The sequence below is a fragment of the Carcharhinus amblyrhynchos genome, chromosome 8 (assembly GCF_965287045.1).
Source record: "Carcharhinus amblyrhynchos chromosome 8, sCarAmb.v2.hapA, whole genome shotgun sequence".
Lineage (NCBI taxonomy): Eukaryota > Metazoa > Chordata > Chondrichthyes > Carcharhiniformes > Carcharhinidae > Carcharhinus > Carcharhinus amblyrhynchos.
The window spans coordinates 10,077,727-10,096,590 of record NC_137331.1 but is presented as its reverse complement, the minus strand read 5'-3'; the positions used below and the strand labels follow the sequence as shown (position 1 = coordinate 10,096,590).

Genomic DNA, 18,864 nt, shown 5'->3' with positions numbered 1-18,864 from the left:
TGCATATTCTTCACTCTCCAAGGCCACCCACCTTGCATTCACCAAGTTGGCTTTCTCGTTAGCGGGACTCATCTAGCAAGGCCACACAGCTGATCCTTGTTACATTGATTCCTGATGAGAATTTTCCATCAGTCTGTCATGTGACTTCTTGGTTGACTTCCTGTGGCCACCTTCATAGGAAACTCCGGCGAGAAACTCAAGAAATGTTATGAGAAAAGTACCACCATTCCAGCACACAGCGCCCAATGACATGACATAAACTTGAAGGTTTATTCACTTCTGTAGGGACCAATCAACAGGTGTGCCACAGCACTTTGTATGTTATTTTGATTTTACTTCAGTGTTCAAGCTGTCCTCTGGAGTAAGGTTCTATAGGGGCTCTCCATTAACTTATAGGATACATGATACAACCTCAACCTTTTTTTTAACATGCCTTGCAACAGTAAATGCCTCATCTTCTTGCTGGGGTTGCCAGCATACACTCAACTGCCTTCCTACGTTTTTCTAAGTTAACTTTGCTGTCTGCTTTCTGCCACAAGATTCTGTGAAGACCATTGTAGATTTCTTCCACTAGTTGCAAGCTGAAACAAATCTTCTAGCTGCATTTCTCTCACAATATGCAAACAGATTGGGATGCATCTTCATTCCATGTTGTGAATGATGAATTTCATATTTTCCCTACTTGTAGTCCAGGGTTGGCAAACCATCATCTCTTGTGAGCTCTTTCAATTCAATGACACCACAGCAAAGCTACAACTGTCTTTGTTCCCTACATTCAGCTGCTTATGTCTGTCAGCAATCACACAAATAAATACAGCCCCATCCTAAATCACTAACTCTGTAGCAACATTGCATGCTTTGGCATGGTTCCGACAGAAATTCAAACAAATTTTATCTTCACATAACTCTTGACTCTGTAATTTATATGAAAAAACTACTGGGGTTTTATGACCCTCCTTCTCAGAATTGCTCATGTTTAGCCGATTTTAGTCAGATAATGACAGGCGTTTTGGCTCTACCAAGAGATAGAACATAGAACATTACAACGCAGTACAGGCCCTTCAGCCCTCGATGTTGCGTTGACCAGTGGAACCAATCTAATGACCCTCTAACCTAAACTATTCCAATGTTATCCATTTGCCTATCCACTGATCATTTGAACGCCCTTAAAGTTGGCGAGTCCACAACTGCTGCAGGCACGCCCTTACTACTTATTACCCTCTGAGATGATGTGGCAATGCCGGCATTGGCCTAGGGTAAGCCCAGTAAGAAGTCTCTCAACACCAGGTTAAAGTCCAACAGGTTTATTTGGTAGCACAAGCTTTGAGTCATTGTCTATCTATCCCCTGTTTGTGAACATAACTCTTCACTCATCTGAAGAAGGAGCAACACTCTCAAAGCTTCTGCTACCAAATAAAGCTGTTGGACTTTAACCTGGTGTTATGAGACTTCTTACTATGCCAAGAGATCCAGAAGGAAGCCACCCACTCTTTAAATTTTCTTTCACAGTTAGCTTTGATCGTGTACAAAGAAACACAGGTTAATTAAACCTAGGCTTGTTTGATTTGCCTTTACATCAGGACTGTTTATCAATTTCTTAACCAGGCTTTTTCCATTTTATCTTACATTTAACACTAATCTATAGCCTAATTGTTGTATTCTGAAGATGAAAAGTCATCTTCTAAAACATGAGCTATGAACTAGGGTTTCACATTACTACTTGTTTTTTAATATATATTTTATTGAATATTTTGAATCATTCATATAAATGTTTTCCACTGTTTGTTTATTTACCCAATCACTCACACTCTTATACCTATGGAATTGGTTTGAAGTTTAAGATTCTTGTTTTGCCCTCAGACTTGATATGGAATTCTGTTGTACCATGATTACTTTTTCCCAGAGGATTTTTACTATGAGATTACTAATTAACCTAGCCTCATCATACAATACCAGATCTAAAATAGCTTTGTCCCCAGTTGGTTCTACAATATATGCTCTCGGAAGCTGTCGTGAAAGCGTTATAGAAACATCTTTCAGACGACCATTGAACACTTGTTATACAAAGTGGGGTCAGGATCGTTTGATCCCAACATCAGGATCCTGACTCAAAATGGAAAATCCGGCATTGTGTTTCATCTGGTGCACTCCTCTTTTACATTCCCAATTTTATTGCTCAAAACATTGGCAGTCGCATTTTCACATTAAGGGACAAGTAACCAGAAACACAGTCAAAGAAGTAAATGACTAATTTAAAATAGACCTGCTTTCATATAGGAGCTAAAATGAACACTGGGCTGTTTAGATCTGAAACTCTGGAATTCCATCCCTAAACACTCCTGTGTCTCTACTTTGCTCTCCTCCTTTGAGGCATTCCTTAAAACCTACTTTTGCAGAAACTTATTCAGAACCTACTTGTGCAGAAACTTTGGCCTTTTCTGTCCCCCTCAGATGAACTTAAAAAATGTCATGGCACTGTTTTGAATACAGAGCAGTGGAGCTATCTCCAGTGTCCTGGTCAATGTTTATCCCACAATCACAAAAGCAGATTATGTGTCCATAATCACACTGCTGTTTGTAGGATCTTGTTGTGTGCAAATTGGCTGTTATATTTTTTAGCAATAGCTACGTTTTGTTGGATGTAAAGCATTTTGAGTGTCCAGTGATCCTTTTTGGTGCTATATAAATGCAAGTCTGTCTTACGTCATTCTTTTACTTTTTGACCAGATTTTTGATTACTTGTCTCTGAATACCTCCTTGAGTGGCTTGGTGTGATTTTATGCTTCTGTGAGCACCTTGGAACATTTTACAAATGTTAAATGTGCAACTTGTTGCTGAGAATGTCACAGGAGCAAAGTGCTTTTGGCTGAAAAGAAATATAGTCACATAAATTTAGTACAAATGAAAACTGATTCACATTGAAACATGCTCCTTGGCTGGAGTTACTGATCGTTGAGAGACATACAGTGAAAGTAACAGATTGTATTGAGGTGGACAAATGGCTGAAGTGTTTGCCATCTTTTATTAACCCAGAGGAAATATTCACAAGTTGTAATTTTTTTGACTTAATAAAAATATTGCAGAATTGCATTGTGGCTATAGGTTACTTCAACTGATATCATCAAGAAATCCAAAACAATCATAAATCCGTAACTAATACATGGCTAATTATTAAAGAACAAAGAACAGTACAGCGCAAGACCAGGCCCTTCGACCCTCCAAGCCTGCACCGATCATTTGTTCCTAACTAGATCATTCGTTTGTATCCCTCTATTCCCAGTCTGTTCATGTGGCTATCTAGACAAGTCTTAAATGATCCTAGTGTGCCTGCCTCAACCACCTTGCTTGGTAGTGCATTCCAGGCCCCCACCACCCTCTGTGTAAAATGCATCGTCCGCATATCTTATTGAACCTTGTCCCCCTTACCTTGAACTTATGACCCCTTGTGTTTGTCATTTCCCGACCTGGGAAAAAACTTCCAACTGTTCGCCCTATCTATGCCCTTCATAATTTTATAAACTTCTATGAAGTCGCCCCTCAACCTCCGTATTTCCAGGAGAACAACCCTAGTTTACTCAATCTCACCTCATAGCTAAGACCGTCCATACCAGGCAACATCCTGGTAAACCTTTTCTGCACTCGCTCCAAAGCCTCCGCGTCCTTCCGGTAGTGCAGTGACCAGAACTGGATGCAGTATTCCAGATATGGCCTAACCAACATTCGATGTAACTGCAACATCACATGCCAACTTTTATACTCTGTGCCCCGTCCAATAAAGGCAAGCATGCCATATGCCTTCTTCACCAACTTTTCCACCTGTGCTGCCACCTTTAAGGATCTGTGGACTTGCACACCCAGATCCCTCTGTGTACCTACACTCCTGATGGTTCTGCCATTTATTGTATGACTCTCCCCTGCATTAGATCTACCAAAATGCATCACTTCGCATTTATCTGAATTAAATTCCATCTGCCATTTCTCCACCCAATTTTCCAGCCTATCTATATCGTGCTGTATTCTCTGAAAATGTTCATCACTATCCGCAACTCCAGCAATCTTTGTGTTGTCCGCAAATTTACCAATCAGTCCAGCTACGTCTTCTTCCAAATCATTTATATATATCACAAACAGCAGAGGTCCCAGTACAGAGCCCTGAAGAACACCACTAGTCACAGACCTCCAATCAGAAAAAGACCCCTCCACTGCTACCTTCTGTCTTCTGTGGCCAAGCCAGTTCTGTAGCCATCCAGCTAGTTCACCTTTGATCCCATGAGATTTAACCTTCTGCACCAGTCTGCCATGAGGGACCTTATCAAATGCTTTACTAAAATCCATATAGGTGACGTCTGTGGCCCTTCCCTCATCAATCATTTTTGTCACCTTCTCAAAACACTCAACCAAATTTGTGAAGCATGACCTTCTTCATACAAAACCATGTTATCTATTGTTAGTGAGACTATTTAGCTCTAAATGTGTATAGATCCTATCTCTAAGAAGCTTCTCCAATAATTTTCCTGCCACGGACATCAAGCTCACTGGCCTATAATTACCTGGGTTATCCTTGCTTAAATAACGGGACCACATTTGCTATCCTCCAATCCTCTGGGACCGCACTTGTGTTCAATAAAGAAACAAAGATTTCTGTTAGAGGCCCAGCAATTTCATCTCTTGTCTTCCTCAGTAATCTAGGACAGATGCCATTTGGCCCTGGGGATTTGTCTACCTTAATGCTTCCTAAAATACCTAACACTTCCTCCCTTGTAATTACAATTTGTTTTAACGGGTCTACGCATCCCTCTGAGACACTACCCATCAACATGGCCCTCTCCTTTGTGAATACTGATACAAAGTATTCATTTAGGATCTCACCTACTTCCTTGGGTTCAAAGCATAATTCCCCTCCTTTGTTCTTGAGAGGTCCAACTCTTTGACAACCCTCTTGTTCCTAATGTATGTATAAAATCCTGTCTGCCAAGGACATTTCATGACCCCTTTTGGCCCTTCTAACTCCTGGTCTGAGTTCTTTTCTACTCTGTATTCCTCCATTGCTTCATCTGTTTTTAACATGCCTGGACCTTGTGTATGCCTTTTCGTTTGATTAGACCTACAATTTCCCTGGTTATCCACGGCTCTCGAATCTTACCTTTCCCATCCTTCCTTTTTCCAGGCACGTGCCTGTCCTGCACTCCTATCAACTGCTCCTTAAAAGATCCCACATGCCAGATGTGGATTTACCCTTGAACAGCCTCTCCCAATCAACAGCCACCAAATACTGCCTAATCCGGCTGTAGTTAGCCTTCCCCCAATTCAGGATCTTACCCATTAGGACGACACTCATCCTTTTCCATGACTATTCAGAAGTTTACAGAATTGTGGTCACTGTTCGTCACATGTTCCCCCCACTGAAACTTTTATGACCTGACCGGGCTCATTTCCCAGTACTAAGTCCAGTATAGCTCCCTCTGTAGTTGTTCCAAAGAACCTTCCTGGACACATTTTATAAATTCCTCCCCATCTGGACTCTCAGCCCTAAGGGATTTCCAGTCTATATGAGGGAAATTAAAGTCTCCCACTACAACAACCCTATTTTTTCTACACCTGTCCAGAATCTCCATACATATCCGTTCCTCAACTTCCTGTGGGCTGTAGTATACCCCCAGCATAGTGACTGCACCCTCCCTGTTTCTGAGCTGTACCCACAGTGTCTCGTTACATGGTCCTTCCAAATTATCCCACCCTCTGTACCGCTGTAATACGTTCCTTGACCATTATTGCTACTCCCCCCCCACTCCTCTGTCTCGGCTTCCTAGGTGGTTTCATTTTTGAAAACATTAGTTACCAAGTTTTGACTTCACTCTTTCCTATTCTACACTTTGGAAATTGAAAAATAGTTTGAGGTGCTTAATCTATTATTATTATTCAAAGGAACTAACTGAGCAGGAAAAGTTCAGATCTCTTCAATGTAATTGAATGCTGCGGAATGTTTTTACTTTGCTTCGGGATGACCATCAAATGCTGTTATAATTGTACTTTACCACTACCAGCGTGAAGAGATAGAAGGTATTTGAAATCTCTGTTAGGGTTTGTTTCTGTGTGGGAATTTACTTTGCCAAACATTGATTCCTTGTTGGTATTACCCCTGTGCTAGCTGCTTATTGTACTGCCAGTTTCTGAGTAGTTAATCCCTGCAGAGCACTGGCTGCCCACAGCATTACATGGGCTGGAGGGTGGCAGCTTCCTTTTAAGAAGCCTCAAGTGTCTGAGGAGAGTCTGACTTATTAGCTTCCTGCACTGTAAATGTAATTTCTATTGATTTACAACAGCTGCCTATCCCTTCAGCTCTTTTCAATCAGAAGAAAATTGAACAGCAATGTAGAAGAGCCTACATTTGAATAAGGGGTCAACAGTGTGATTGCAGCAGAACAAAGGAAAAGCCGTGTGAGAGGTGATCTTATTGAAATCAGGCTAGATTGCACAAGCACTTTGGAAGTGTCAAAAGGGGAATCATGGCACTAACTCTAAATGCAAGGGTGGCTGACACACTGGCACTAAACCTTATAGTTGTCTAATGGTGATGTGCCCTACACTGTCACTTAACTCACTAATATCATTGTGTCTAGAGGTGAAGTGAGCAGGCACATTTCAATAATGCAGCTCCAGTACTTATTGCAACAGTTAGTTGGACCGGGTTCCAGACCAGTCACTTCATGCAAGCATGTAAATGAGGCTTTTGTTTTGCTGACAGAAAATGCATTATTTTCCTTTCATCCCCTGAGTGTTTTGTAGTGAGATTCTGTGAAAGTGAATATTTGCATTGAATGACTGAGATAATCATCTCCCCAACTTCTGAGCTATGCAGATTAGCTCTGGAGGGTAACACAATACACACCAGTAGCTGTGTAGCATGTCCAAGTGAAGACTTTTGAAGTGTTCCACTGTTGCTGCTTTTGTGTGGAGTACAACCTTTTCTTTGTGTTCTGTATCTTTCTTTTCAAGTGGTTGCATTTTGCCACCACTCTGTTAGTCTTTCTAATGAAGTGAGCCGTTTGTTTAAATATATAAAAAAGTGGCACAATGTATTTAAACAGCAGCTAAAATAAACTGTAGATTGTTCAAATATGCCTTAGTTGTCAAGTTGGTGAACTTACAAAGAACTGTTTGGCTTAAATGCCCCTTTGGGACAACATAAGAAATAGGAGCAGGAGTAGACATTCAGCCCATCAAGCCTGCTCCATCACTTAACATAATCATGACTGATCCCTGGTTTCAACTCCCTTTTCCACCTGTCCCCATTTCCTTACATTGTCTGAAAGACCAAAAATCTGTCTAGCCCAGCCTTAAATGTATTCAGTGATGGAGCGTCCACAACCTCTGGGTAGATAATTGCAAAGATTCACAACTGTGTGTGTGAAGAAATTTCTCCTCATCTTGGTCATAAATGTTCAGCCTCGTATCCACAGTAAAAAGTCTGACAACACCAGGTTTTAGTCCAACTGATTTATTTGATAATAGACTCACAAGCTTTCGAGGTTTCCCTCTTCGTCAGGTGAATGGAGAGTTCTGGCCTCAGACAGAGCATATAAAGCACAGACAGTTTAGAGATTGCTGATTAGAATGCGAATCCTTACACCTAACCTGCTGTTCAAGACCTGAAGTGGCTGACAATGTGAGTGGAAGGAGCATTGATCACAGGCTACAGAGATGTGTATTGTCTCCAGACAGTACAGTAAGTGAGGTTTTGCAAACCCAGCCTTGTATCCTGAGACAGTGCCCCCCAAATTTCAGATTCTCCGAACAATGGAACAAATCTCATAGCATCAACACGATCAAGCCCTTCCAGATTTTTATAGGTTTCAATGAGATTGCCTCTCATTCTTCTAAACTCCAAAGATTACAAGCCCAATTTTTTCAGCCCCTCATCATGGGACAACCCCTCGTCCCGGGGACCAATTTAGTGAACCTTTACCGTACTGCCTCTTTCTTGAATATGGAGTCCAAAACTGCACATAGTACTCCAGGTGTGGTCTCACCAAAACCTTGTACAACTGTAGCAAGAGTTCTTTACCCGTGTAATAAAAATCCCCCCTGCAATAAAGGCCTACATACCGTCTACCTTTGACTGCATGATTACTTTGTGCATTTCTTGTACAACACATCCAAGTCTTTTTGAACATTAACAATTACAAGTTTCTCACCTTTTTAAAAAAAATTCTGCTTTTTTAATCTTAAGACTGAAATGTGTAACTTCACATTTCCCTATATTATACTCCATCTGCCATTTTGTTACCCACTCGCCTAACCTGTCTAAATCACATTGCAACCTCTCTCTGGCCTTCCTACTGCTTACCTTCACCTAGATGGTACAATCAACAAACTTAGATACATCACTCTCTGCCTCTTCATCTGAGTCATTAACATAGATTATAAATAGCTGAGGCCCCAGCACTGATCCTTGCGGCACTCCACTATTAACTGCCTGCTGTTACCGACAGGAGGGGAATTAATTTAAACAGCACTAATTTCTCCTCTCTCTACCCATCCATAAACAGAAAGGTGTTTTTGATTTCCCACTTTACCAGTGGTGGCGTATTTTACCCCAACCCTTCAGTTTGGAGTGATCCAATCCTCTATTAATAACCTCGAGATGAAATAAAATAAGAGGGCTGGTTTATTTTGCACATGCACAAAATGCAGGAAGAAGTTTTGCAACATCCTCCACTTTTGCACTTCTACAATATAAGATTTATGAGGGAAAGAGAGGGGGTACAAGGCAAGACTATAATAAAAATAAGAGTCATTGTTTCATGTGAATCTAAAATCCAGAATCAAAAATCCAATGGTGTATTCCACCAGAGGTTAACAAGCTGAAACTATTGCAAGGTAGTGTGTTTTTTCAGAAGTGAGGACTCTACTGATGGAAAGAGGCTCATGGAAATGAATTTGTGTTATAGGCACTGATACAAGATTTCTGATGTACACAGTGTAGGTTGAGGCCATACTGTTTACCTGGATGGAGCTCTTTCTGCTGTTATTAGTTGGCTAGTTCCATGCTGTCTGGGTTCAGTTCCATACAGCAATATTACAGGTTCCAGCAGCTTGGGGGGAGGTCATACCTTCTACTACTTCTCCTCAATTTTGGACAAAGGATGAACTTTCCACGTCTGAAATCATGATTGGTTTAATAGAGGAGTCTGGGCCATTTTGTCCTAGTGAAAAGTCTGACAACACCAGGTTTTAGTCCAACCTACTTATTTGATAATATACTCACAAGCTTTCGGGGTTAGCCCCTTCGTCAGGTGAATGGAGAGTTCTGGCCTCAGACAGAACATATAAAGCACAGACAGTTTAGAGATTACTGTGCTTTATATGTTCTGTCTGAGGCCAGAACTCTCCATTCACCTGACGAAGGGGCTAACCCCGAAAGCTTGTGAGTATATTATCAAATAAATAGGTTGGACTAAAACCTGGTGTTGTCAGACTTTTCACTGTGTTTACACCAGTCCAACGCCGGCATACCCACACCATTTTGTCCTTGCAGGCACACCCACCGGAACTCTACCGCCCCGCCTGCCACATAATCAGAGCAGGCAAGGGGCCTGGCAATGGAAATATCCATTGATTTCAGGCAGGAATTTCCCGTCTCGCTCAAACATGGCCGTAAAATCCCACCCACCATCCTCATGGCCACAGTTCTGCCTTAAAATGGAAATGGTGTTGGTGCATTTCTTTGAAATACGATTCTCTGTATTTGTAGGGAACATTAATGCCTCTTTAAAGATAATGAAGTCCCTGATGGTTTCTGAAGATTGGAAAATGCTCTGGTAGAGCTAGTCAGAGTAAGGCCTTTGTCCATTTTTAAACTAAAACATTAATTTTATGAAGTAGCCAGTTGATGTGTTTTCCACCTTATCTTCTGGACGAGACACTGCTAACTTGAAAAAGTTCCATTTATGTCCCTCTCTGTTTTTTAACTGTTAACCAATTCTCCATGAACGTTAATATCCTCCAACTTCAAATGCCTTTTGGAAATCCAGGTAAACTATAGTTATTGGTTCCCCTTTATCTATCCTACTAGTTACATTATCATGAAACTCATGCATTTGTCAACCAAGATTTTGTTTAATAAAACCATGTTGACTTGTTCTAATCACACTATATTTTGTAAGTGTATTGTTAAAACTACCCTAATAATAGATTCAAGCATTTTCCCAACAACTGATGTTCGGCTAACTGCCATATAGTTCATGGCTTCCTTGGTCCCTTCTTTCTTGAAAAGTAGTGCAACATTTGTCAATTTCCAGTCTTGTGGGTCAATTCCTGAATCTAAGGAATTTTTGGAAGGTCATATTTAAAACCTCCATTATCTCTGCGGCTATCTCGTTTGGGAACCCTAGAGTGTAAGCCATCAGGTCCCTGGGGTTTGTCTGATTTTAGCCCCTTAAGTTTCTTTAAGGTGCAAGGGGCAAGGTTTAAAGGAGATGTACGAGGCAAGTTTTTTCCACAGAGGGTGGTGTGTGCCTCACTGCCGGGGGGGCAGGTAGTGGAAGCAGATACGATAGTGACTTCTTGATAACTATATGAATAAGAAGGGAATAGAGGGATATGGTCAGCAGAAGAGTGAGGGGTTTTAGTTCATGGTCAGTGCAGCCTTGGAGGGCCGAAGGGCCTGTTCCTGTGCTGTAGTTTTCTTTGTATCTGTCTTCATAATACAAAGAACAAAGAGGGCAATTCTCTCATCCCTCTGCGCTGATGTTTTAGCACAGTGGGCCAGGAGATTGAAGTGGCACCCTATTTGCGTGATCCGTGTTGTGCGTCTGGGCCTGAGCACATCACCCAGTGCCAGATATCCGATGCCAATGCTGGAAATGTATGCAGCCGCTAATTTGCATATCATCTCCATGCCATTAATGGGCCCGGGACAGAAATCTCCAGGCCCACGAGCATCTCTGCCCCCCGCCAGGAATGGTTCACTCCAGCAGCATTTACAGTAGCTCCCCACTTGCGGGGAGCTGGTGGCCCAACTCTGTTGGAGTGAAGGGGGAGTAATCGAGACCCCTTAGAGGGTTGGACATCAGGGATGTCCCTTTGGCATTGGCACCTTGGCAGTGCCAGCCTGGCCCCCTGGCACTGCCCAAGTGGCAAAGTGCCAATGCATTGCCATCAGTGCCAAAGGGTGGGGCCTGATTGGGTAGGGCCTGGAGGGGGTGTTCAGAGCCACTGTGGGGCAACGGATAGGGTATCCCGCTACCACTCTACTCTTCGGATCGGTGGGGGAGAGAGAGGGTAGCAATCACGGCTGGCCATCGTGGGGAAGGGGCAGCAGCCTGTTTTGGGGGGGGGGGTGGTTTGGGGAGACAGCATGCTGGGGATTGGGGCTGGAGAGGGGATGGCCAGCACTGTGTGGGGGTCGGGGGAGGAGATCGAGGCAGGCCGGGAGAAGGGGTTCAGGGCTGGACACTATCCTGATCTCCCTTCACCTTCACCTCCTGGTTCTTGGGTCTGGTTGCTGCCTCTGCTCCCTCCAGTGGGCGCAATTCCTCTGGCTCCTCGTCTGTTGTTCCAGATGAGCTTGATGATGCTACAGGGCATGTTTGGAGTTGGGGTGGGGGGGACAGCAATCGGGCCATTGTGGGGGAGGGGTGGAGGGCTGACGATGCGGGGTTGCAGGGCTGGCCAGTGATCAAGCTGGCCTGCAATCGGAAAGCTAGCAGACAGTCCCTCTGATGCTAAGGGGCAATTTAGCATGGCCAACCTACCTAACTCACACATCTTTGGACTGTGAGAGGAATCCAGAGCGCCCAGAGGAAACCCTGCAGAATGTGCAAACTCCACACAGACAGTGACCCAATCTGGGAATCGAATCCGGGTGCCTGGTGCTGTGAGGCAGCAGTGCTACTATGATATCCAAGATAGCTTTATCCCTATTTGGTTTCACCACATACTGCTCTAAGAAACTGTCGCAAAAACATATTATGATACTTCTGGCCACTTTTGTCACTTTGATTGCCCCAGTTTATATGAAGATTAAAGTCTCCAGGAATTATTATATTTCCTTTCTACAGGCTCAAGTTTTTTTAATGCTTTGCTCACTACAGGGTAACTCTATAATAATGGTACAGCTAGTATAACTACTGTAAACTACTCCCGTCAATGTTTTCTGATTCTTGCTATTCCTATTTTCCACTCTTACTACTTCATGACCTTCAGAGGTCAGAGGCTTTCTTACTAATTAATGCCCTTCACTATAGTCCCCTCCTTCTTTGCCCTCCTTTGCCATTTTGTCTGTCTTTCTGAACTATTGTGTACTTCGGAATATTTGTTTCCCAACCGGGATCACTTTATACACATGTTTCCGTAATGGTGATTTGATCTAAATCATTTGCCTCTATTTGTACCACTAATCATCTTATTGTAGATGCTTTATGCATTTAGATATCAAAACTTTAATTTCATTTTTTAGTTCTATTCCTCACAATTTATGTGCTGATGTACATATTTTGTTAAATTCTGTGCTCCTTTCTGTTGCATTCTGCTTGTCTTTACCTATATCATTATACTATTCCAATTCCCCCACCATTCTCTTTCGTTTTCTAAGTGTCCTTTCACCTACATGCTTCCCCAACCTCAACACCATTAGCTTAAAGCCTTGTGCACAGTCCTAGTTAAAGACTGACCAGAGCAGTGGTTCCACGCCAGTCCAAGTGGAGCCCATCCCAAAGGAAAAGTTCAGTCTTTCCTGAGTACTGATGCCAGTGCTGTTAACGGCCCCACTTCTCTCGCACTCTTTTGTTTGGCCTTGCTGCTCCTCTCTCATTCTCTCTCTGTTAATGACCCTGCTCCACTCACACTCCCTCACTCTTTAGGGCCTCAGTCCCCTCGCACTCTCTCACTATTAATGGCCTCGCCATTCCTCTCGCACTTTTGTTGTTAATGACTCCACTGCTTCCTCGCACTCTCTCACTGTTAATGACTCCGTTGCTCCTTGTTCGCTCTCTCCAAATTGATGATAGTTCCATGGTTGCCATTTCTGAAACTTGCAATTAATTCCAGCTTTTAATTTAATTTAAATTTACCAGCAGCCATGGGATTTGAACTCATGTTCACAGAGCATTAACGTGGCTCTCATTTCTGTCCAATGACATCACCATGAATGATCATCTTCCAAGGTTCAAGGAACAGTGTAAATAATTCAGAACTTTTGTTGGTAATTTTGAATATTTTGTAATTGGATGGTGCATGACCAGAACTAACCACTGCCATACAGTATTGTGTTTTGAAGTCCATATCTATTTCTCTAAAAGTGGAATGGCTGGGTGATTCCTATCTTTATTTACATGTTAAAACATTGTACCGTCAATCTAAAATGTGTATTTTGAGAAACAACTGGCTATGTCGACGGAAATATGCAGAGGTTGACTTGTGGATTAACTTTAAGGTATATCTAAGTGTCTAATAGGTCAAAGTTATGATGCTGAGCTTCTGATGGGAAGTTTTATCTGCTGGGGGCACCATTGTCCTAGTAATCTACCGATTACAGAGCTATGCTGTATGTAATTTGCTTGCCAATGGCTTTGTATCCAAAGCACTGCTACATGGTGATTTTTCATAGGATTTTGTGAAAGCCTTATAGCTTTTAGCTGAAAAACAGTGCCTCAGTTTTTTTGGCGTGCAACTTCCATCAAGTCAGCCATTGCAGATTATCAAAGTTGTGGTTTGTGGTAATTCTGACTTTCTCAGCAAACTGTGGGAAAGTATGGTTTGATTTATGGAATGGGTGTGGTGGAAACACATTCATGCTGTATTAATGAGGCCTGGAACATGATGATGTATAGCGAATGCCTCTGTCAACGCACAGCCTTTACGTAGGGAAACGTGTCCTTTCCTAAGCATAAGCGAACACTCGGAAATATTAGTTGGTTGTCTTGGTGCATCAGTGCTTGGAGTTTGGTAAATTACACTATGAAAAGGATGAATTCTCAGAAAATGAGCCAGAGGTGACAGCTCAAATAAAATAACACTGATAATCTTAAACACCCTTCAGACGACGAGTCGAAGCCATGTCCAATATTTCCCCAAATATCCTGTCTGTAATCTTGGCTTGGGGTAATTGTCAGTTTAAATGAGAAGCCATTGTGATATACCTCGGATCACAATGTTGGGTAGGAAATGAAGATTAAGGAAGGGGAAAAAAACACCTTTTCACCAAAGTATTATGGTGACCTTTGTTGTTGAGACTTTTGGATTGTGCAAGTTTGACTTTGGTTGGAGTTCGCCTTCCGCCTTTCTCTGCCCCTCACCTACCCTCCCCCCTGACCTCACACTTCCCTCCTTCAACCTCCCCCACCATCCTTTGTCCCTCATTTTTATCACATCCCCTGGCTTCCTGTCAATCCTGCAATCTTTATGCTTTATCTAAGAATAGGGATTCAGTGCGTGAAGAGTTGAGTGCACAAACCCATATTTGTCAACTCTGAATTTTCCCCTCGTACAGTCAACCTGCTTGAAAAAACAAATTGGAGTGTTGTTCATGCTGTAAACTTGACTTAGTTCAAGGGACTGTGATTGAAAGACACAGTGCTCAGATGAGTCTAATACAGTGAACAATTAATAACTGGTATAGAAACCCTTTTTCAAATTCACATGCTGTTTTAAAAATAGTGATCCTTAAGTCAGTGGACGATTTTGCAAAGTTTTTTGCCTTTAAATCCATTACTGTAAAATTAACTAGTAAAAGTTTCATAACTACCCTACTTATATTTGTAAATCTGTATCATGTTGAACAAGGAATGCATGTTGGAATGCGTTAATATCCAAATGAACTCTCACACAGCCCCTCATTGCTATAGACACCAAGAAACTTGTCTTTGAAACATAAAAGACAAGATTCTCCATGCCAGATTGGAGGGAAAGGAGGATATTGAGATGATGCATTTGATTATGATCTGCTACAAGTCTGGGTAAGGCTGGTGGCTCCAAGAACTTCAGATTTTGTGTGGAAGCTTAGCTTGTCTTTTGGGCTCGGTTAGTTTATTTATTATGGAATGAATTTGAGATTAGTTGAAGAGTTTAAGTGATGAGCAAGGAACACCTGTGTAGTACTGTGCTCGGAGGAGACTGTTTCAGCAACATTGTGCAGCTGGAAACCACGTTCAAGACAACTGTACAAAAAGGTAGGATGTCAGCTTAATTTGTATGAGTTGAGGGGTTGGATGCAGGAATTTCCTCTCCATTGTAGGTGTTGATAGTAGTTGCTGAGAATTTATGTAATGGTGGAGATGGGTAAACTTCTGGCTTAGTTTATGGGTTAAATTGATTATGACTAGTTTGAATTTGATTAAAGTTAACCAAACCACAAAATTCTGCTTTTGTTGACCCAACTTAAAAACTATTTGTGAGCTTTCTCATCTTAGTTTTGACTTGGGCTAAGTTTTAACTACCTGAGGTGAAAGGGAAGTTCATATTTCCTCCCCTTCCTCCTTCCACTCCCACATTCTACTCCAGTTGGGTTACAATTCAGGTAACAATGGATCCTTTGACTGTGTTCTAACATGTTGGTTAATGGTTTCCAGCATTAGCTTCTCCTTCCTGAAATTAAATACTACGTGCCAGCCTTTCTGTTCTGTCGAGATGTGGCATGTCTTATTGTGGAATAAGTATTGTGTGTGAAAGTTGCATTATGCTGAAGGATAAGGTATGTTATTAAAGTTAAGTGGACTTTAGAGCTCTCAATAGCTTGTGTCTTTTGACTAACTTAGTGTGTTGCATTATTTGAAAAGTGAAAGCATATCATCTTTAAACTCAAAGTACTGGCTGTATTCAGGGCACTAATGAATGACCACTTCCATGTTATATAGACAAGTGAGACTTCATTTCTGCTTCAGATTTAACAGAGTTTCTGGAAACAGGGTTGCAGTTTGAATTGGAAGAATATTATGAGAACTGTTCGCTACTTGGGTGTTACTTTAGCTCTTCTAACTTGTTCAAATTAATTTTTCACTTGCCAGGGTTCCCCTCTTCTTAAATGAAGCTATATAAAGTTAAACACATCTAATAGGAGTGAAATGCACCTTCTGAAATGAATGAGGAGGAGGAGCTTATTAATGGGGAAAGGTGAACTGGAGGCCACTGAAGAGCATGTGCCATAGGAAGAGATAGAAATCAGCATAACACCCACTGCCAGTTACAAAAAAAATGCGCTTTCCAAAATTTCCAGTAATTCTCTAAGCTTAATGGAGATTTGAACCTTGCAGCTGTGGTTCTGTGATCCTTGGAAGAGAAGGGGGTCTTGACAAGATGTGCACATTGCCAATGCTAGTACTATAGAAAGGTAGGAAAGCCTGTTCGCTTGGGTACTTAATATGCTTCACTTCTGTTCCCAAGTAAGACTCAGGAACTGACAATACTCTGTTATTTGGACTGTGAATATGCCATGCAAATTGCAGCCAACTTGCCAAACCATGGTTCATTACCAATGTGTTACAGACCAGCATTATGGAACCTGGAAACATGGACGTAGACTAGGGTTCTTCTCCATGTCACCCTGGCATGTGAATGGCTGCTGTCCTACCAGCATAGAGGTGGCAGAAAGACTGTACCTCAGCACAAGTCCACAGCATTAGAATATTTTGCTTAAGGCTGGTCGCATCAGTTGAAAGCACTGACCCAAGGCAATAGCGTTCCTTCTGTTTCTTTCTGTTATTTTGAGTGGAGCCTACTGCTGTCTTTCCCTTGAGAATAATGCCTCATCCTTTTGAGATAAAGGTTTATATATACAGCGTCCTTCCAAATTACAAGTCATCTTTAACCACTGCAATGTCATGAGCATGATATTCCTCTCACATCCAAACCAATCTTTCCCACTTGTTTGAAGCCTTCAAATCATATTTTTCACCCCACTGAAATAGGTCTTGGAAAAATTGCAAATAGCATCCTATGTTTACAACTGACTGTTGTAAACAGTTACTCCTTGTCTTCCTTCACCTTTTTGCAGTCTTTGATATGACTGACCACACTATTTTCCTCCTGTACCTCTTCTCAACTTTCCAGCTGGGTGGTATTGTTCTTGTCTGATGCGATTTCTGTTTATCCAAACATACCTGGAATGATGCCTGGGAAACTGGAAGTACTCCCCTGCTCTTTTTAAAATAATGCTGTGGATTATTTTACATCCACCTAACAGGACAGATGGAGCCTTGCTTTATCTTACCAATGGTGCACCAGTTCCTTGGTGCTGCACTGAAGTATTTGCCTAGATTATACACACAAGTTTCTGGAATAAGCCTTTTGATTTATCCCTGAAGCAACACTGATTCTTAGCTTGGGATCTGAAGAAAGATTTGTATTTATATAGCTCCTTTCACAACCTTAGGATGTCCCAAAATGCTTTATAACCATTTATTTACTTTTAAAGTGTAGTCACTTTGTAATGTAGTAAACATGGATGTGACCCTCGAGACTCAATCTTATTGAGAGACCCACATACGACAAAAAAAACCTTGGACACTCCTGGCTTAAAACTAATTTTATTTCACTCAACGAGATAATTTTATAGATGTGACAAATATTAAAAAAAGTGCCTTTTCAGTACATACATATGCCACATTCAGTGGCAAAAATACTGAGTTAAAGTGCTTTGGAGTCCAGTTGGCATTAAAATTCTGCGAGAACTAATTCCCGGAGTAAAATTGATTCTACTGCTTTTCCCCATTACTCTCGCTGTCTTCCATTTAGCATGTTAGTTTCCTGACAGTAGAGTACACAGCACTTAGCAGCTGGTTTGTGAAACCATCAGTCAGGAAATTGTATGATAAATAGCAGGTATGGAGGTTTAGTGGCATTTTGTTCTGCTTCAGCAGTTTTAGCCTGACTTTGGAAAAGTCATCATGTGGCATTTTGTCAAGGGCTGCAACAGAAGATGGTAACAGTACAGTAACTTATTACACAGACACTTGAGTTATGATGTTCTCCAGATGTATTGTTCATGTGTGAATAATAAGTCACGAGATGGATAATTATGCTGGATCTAGTGATGCAGGCCACTTCCAGTCACAAGGGTTTGTCCTAAGCAGACTATGCTGTATGATGGACTGTCTCTGTTTTGTGGCTCAAAGCTGCTGTGTGGAAAACGGGGCAGAAATGAACAATTGCTCGAGGAGCTGAGTTCATTTATTTATAGTTGAGTTCTGATGGTAATGAAATTCATTGGTTTTGTTCCATTTGTGACAGTTAAAGTGCTTGTGTATATGTTCCAGCTTGCCTTTGGATGGTTTCTTTTCCAAGACATTCACTCAACAGATTTTTAACATCCCGACTGCTGATGTTAAAGGTTCTGTATATTTTGAATATTTCTTGTTAGCTTATACTGTAAACCTTTGTGCAGTATACATACAGTGAATCAAGTACAGAGGGCTCCTGTTAATCATCTTGAGCAGCTGTAATTGTGAAGCAAGCATAATCGCGGCCCATTTAGTCCCACGTTTTTGCCACAAAATCTGCAAATGTTGCTGAGATCGAGTAAGTGAGAAAACGATGTGATTTTATGAAGGAAAGACAGGATTGTCTGTCCCTGGCCTTCTGCCATTCATGGGCCAGTCTGGACTGAACTCCTTGCTCGTTCCATGCTTGGGTTTGCTGTTTGTAGATCTATCCTAGTTGTTGCCAGCTGTTCATGTTGTATGTGGTCAATTGGCGTAACTCGCGGTTTTATGTTTTAAGTGTCTCTCCGAGTTCCCTACCTGTTTAATTGGTTCCACGAGAACCAACGCAGGACTGGGTCAGAAGCAGTCCTTCTGGTACAACGTAACAGAGCACAGAAGACTCTGAAGTCCGTCAGTTTGACGCAAATTACTCTAAAGTTTTACTGAG

At 41.8% G+C, this 18,864-nt stretch overlaps 1 protein-coding gene across 3 annotated transcripts in view; it reads left to right on the top strand.

Moving 5' to 3' along the window:
• Positions 1-18,864, top strand: part of LOC145346438 (transcriptional activator GLI3-like) — a 350,295-nt gene that overhangs the window by 188,815 nt on the left and 142,616 nt on the right. Inside the window, exon 1 of one of the 3 annotated variants that reach the window (XM_080193635.1) lies at positions 15,663-15,691. The exons of the other annotated variants lie outside the window; for them this stretch is intronic. The gene's annotated coding sequence lies outside the window, so the exon portion shown is untranslated. Of the gene's footprint in view, positions 1-15,662; positions 15,692-18,864 lie in introns of those variants that run through there. 3 annotated transcript variants of the gene reach the window in all.